Raw genomic sequence first — 4,163 nt, 5'->3', positions numbered from 1 at the left:
ATACCATCAAGCTTTTGGCACCGTTGCCGGGGACAACGGTAAATATTGGTTGTAGCTTTAGTAATTAAGACTAGACATTTTTCTTTTATTCTATATTTTTTTATTTCATTGTGTCACCTTTTTTTTCTCTTGCAGGATTCACTCTGGTCGATAATCCCAATCTTATTGTCTACTAAAGGAAAAGACTACGAGGAACTAGAAGGGTGACTTCCCCTACCCCAATCAGACCTCAGCAACCAGCTTTCGACGAGCTGAGAATGGCGGGGAATGTTGACAACCGTCCGCTTCGGGACTTCTCGGCACCTAAAGCCGCAGAAGTTCGAATGGGTTACACAGTACCCAACATAGCCGCAAATGACTTTGAGCTCAAACTGGCCCTGATAAACATGGTTTCTCAGAACCAATTCTCCGGTCTAGCACATGAAGATCCGAACCAACATTTAGCAACTTTCAAAGAAATTTGCAATACTCTCAAGATGAATGGTGTTTCTAATGATGCAATTAAACTTAGGGTTTTTCCATTTTCACTTAGAGATAAAGCAAAAAATTGGTTAAGATCTTTAGCACCTGCATCAGTCGCCACATGGCCCCCAAATGTCTGCCTTATTTCTCTCTAAGTACTTCCCTCCCTCTAAAACATCTGCTTTGAGAAATCAAATTACAAATTTCAAACAAAGGGAGGGAGAGTTGCTTAGTGAGGCATGGGATAGATATCAGGAACTTTTGCGTCTATGCCCTCACCATGGTCTTGAGCAATGGCTTATTTTGCAGACTTTTTACGAAGGGTCAACATATAACACTAGGATGAATATTGATGCACCAGCAGGTGAGAGTTTGATGAATAGGAGCCAAACAGATGCATTTAATCTCATCGAAGAGATGGCTCTCAACCAACTCCAATGGTCATCAAAGAGGGGAACTATCCGAGCACCGGGCCGATATGAAACTGATGCCTTAACTAAGCTTGGTGCGCAAATGGATGCAATGCAAAGGAAGTTCGATCAAATGAATGTCTCCGATGTAAGTCAATTCAATCCTTGTGCCATCTGTGGTGGAATAGACCATTTGCCCATAAATTGTACTTTGGGAATGTCGGGTGAAGGGGAAGTAAAGCAAGTGAATGCTTTGAATAACGACTTTAGGCCCCAAAACAACCCTTACTCAAATACTTACAATCCCGGTTGGAGGAACCACCCAAATTTCTCATGGAGAAATGACCAAAATGCACCGAATCAGAATCAAACTCGCCCAAATCAAGGTTTTAGTCAGTTTGAGTACGGGGTGCCTCAAAAATCGAATTTGGAAAAAATGTTGGAAAATTTTATTGAGGCCCAAGGTAAAAAGAATGATGAGCTAACCCAACAAATGAAGCATCAAAAATATTTATCTTGAATTTGCAAAGTATTAATCTCTCTGCACTGATCTCTGTTTATGAAAGAATAAATAAATCCATCAGTTGTCCCCGCACAAAATTTCTTTTTATTCGAATCGTCCCCGCACAACTAGGGACCATTAAATAAACAGTCTCCTCATAAATACTTGTCAGTTATCCCTGCACAAAATTTCCTTTTTTTCTGGATTATCCCCACACAACTAGGGACCATTAAATAAACAATCCCCTCACCCAATGATAAATATTTCTCAGACATAATGATAAATATTTTGTGTTACATGGATATATATTTCTCAGACAAAATTGCAACTTACAGTAAACATCAATAATAAATAATTCTCAGACATAATGATAAATACTTTATGTTACATGGATAAATACTTCTCAGACATAATTGCAACTTTCAGTAAAACATCAATGATAAATACTTCTCAAACATAATGATAAATAATTTATGTTACATGAATAAATACTTTATGTTACATGAATAAATACTTTATGTTACATGGATAAATATTTCTTTGACATAATTGCAACTTTCAGTAAAACATCAATGATAAATATTTCTCAGACATAATGATAAATACTTTAAGTTACATGGATAAATACTTTATATTACATGGATAAATACTTCTCACACATAATTGTAATTTTCAGTAAAACATATGTATGTCAAAGACAACGATAAATACTTCTCAGAATCAATGATAAATACTTGTCAGAAACAATGATAAATACTTTATTGAACTTTGTGTTGCTCCCAAAGGCACCTAGAGGAGGGTGAATAGGTCCTTTTTAAACTTTTTAATCTAAGTTATACAGTTCGAGTGTGTCCTAAAGTTATTATTGGCGGAAACTTAGAATAACTTTGTCCTAAACTAAAAGTGTAAAATAAATAAAGTAAAGAGTAGAGTTTAGAGACACTTGACACGAGAGTTGTTTACGGAGTTCGGCACTAACGCCTACGTCTTCGGGGCCTGCAACCTTCGAGATGGCGCGCCTTTCTTTACCCAATGAGAAAGGATTACAAAGTGGAATCGGTGAGCCCTTACAATCTTTTGGAAAGTCACACGGCCCTAACAAGGAGCACTAAAGGCTCAGGTTGGTCAATCTGATTCGCGAGGACTCAAGGATTGTCGGGTAAGCACAAAGGCTTGAAGTAGTAAATGGTTTGATCACACAGGATCACTCTAGGAGTTGAGTAATTGATTGAATAAGCTTGAGATTGATTGTGAGTATTGAAGTTTAAGCACACAAGCAACAATGACTTTCTCTAGATCTGTAAATACGAAATATTGAAGTTGGGAGAGGCTAGAGTGTCAATCCAAACCTTGGAATAACTTCTATTTATAGAGAGCTGCCAAAAAGGAAGGAAGTGACCCTGACCATTGCAACAGTTCATGGACCGTTACAACAATAGGGTAGTCCGAACAGGTTTGGATAGGCAACGGTAGAGGACCGTTGCAACGGTTCCCACAACGGAAACTCTCTGACTTATTTTCCGGTTGGGACCGCGTGAATTGATTTAATGCGGTGCAGTCATTTCTGTGACCTGATTTATTCTGTTGCAACGGTAAGCCTCACTTTGTTCAGTCTCAAGCTTATTTTACCAATTTTACAGATTAATTGTCCTTAATCTTGAGTTATACTTTTGTCATCCATACTCTTGTGCTTCATGACCACATCCTCGATGTTATATTGCAGTTCATCAATTCATCCTCGATATGTATTTATTGTATCTCCAGTTGTCATGAACCTGCACATGTCTCAATAAGGAAAACTATAAACTGCAATTATGTATGTTTTGCAAATCCAGTCAAACGAGTAAGTCGAGGGCTCCAAAAGCCAACACTTTGTTCTTCAACTTGTTAATAAGTAATGTTTAATCAAATCAAAATATTATCATGTCAGAGACAATGATGAATACTTCTCAAACATTATGATAAATACTTGTCAGAAACAATGATAAATATTTTTTTGAACATCAATAAACATATGAGCATTTATTAGCGGGGATTGTTATTAGATGACAGCATAATTAATGCGGAGATTGTTATTAAAGGTCAGTATAATTAATGCAGAGATTGTTATTAGAGGACAACATAATTAATGCAGTGATTGTTATTAAATGACAGTCTAATTTAATACGGGGATAAATAAAAATTATTAGCAGAATAAATGGGGAGATAAATGACAGTTAAGAAAGTTAATATTGAGAAAGAGAGAGAGTGCAGGGATAAAGAGAGGACAGGGATGAGGGAATTTGTATAATTATTCTTATTCTTTATCTTATATACAGCTTGCAATTACAATATTATTCGGAATATCCTATATAGCAATGAGGAGGGTTCAAATGCCTCCATTTTTTGTGCCTCCATCATGCCTCTATTTTTTAAAACTTTAATAACTTAAGATTTAAAACTTAAAAGTCAAAATAAAACCGTTAGATGTAATCTATGTTATTTTCTCTATGTGCTCATAAAAAATTATCACATTTCAATTTTGATTTTATGTGAATCAATAAGTTCAAAAATCAACGTCTAGAAATCATCCAAATTAGTGCATTTTTTACAAGCTCTTGATGACAATCAAAATAAAATTGAAATGTCATAATTTTTTACATGTGCATAGATAAAATGATGTAGATCATATCCAACGGTTTTATTTTGATTTTTAAATTTTAAATTTTGAATTATTAAAGTTTTAAAAAATGAAGGCATGGTGGAGGTACAAAAAATGGAGGCATTTGAACCCTCCTCATATAGCAATA

The 4,163-nt window shown here is 35.6% G+C and overlaps 1 non-coding gene across 1 annotated transcript; it reads right to left on the bottom strand.

The window, feature by feature from the left end:
- Positions 1 to 642: 642 nt before the first annotated feature.
- Positions 643 to 749, bottom strand: LOC144555018 (small nucleolar RNA R71). Its single transcript, XR_013511938.1, has one exon. It is a non-coding gene; the product is annotated as a small nucleolar RNA R71 (small nucleolar RNA).
- Between the last annotated feature and the right edge of the window lie 3,414 nt (positions 750 to 4,163).

This window comes from Carex rostrata, chromosome 5 (genome assembly GCF_964058835.1).
Source record: "Carex rostrata chromosome 5, lpCarRost1.2, whole genome shotgun sequence".
Lineage (NCBI taxonomy): Eukaryota > Viridiplantae > Streptophyta > Magnoliopsida > Poales > Cyperaceae > Carex > Carex rostrata.
This window is presented reverse-complemented; position numbering and strand designations above follow the sequence as displayed.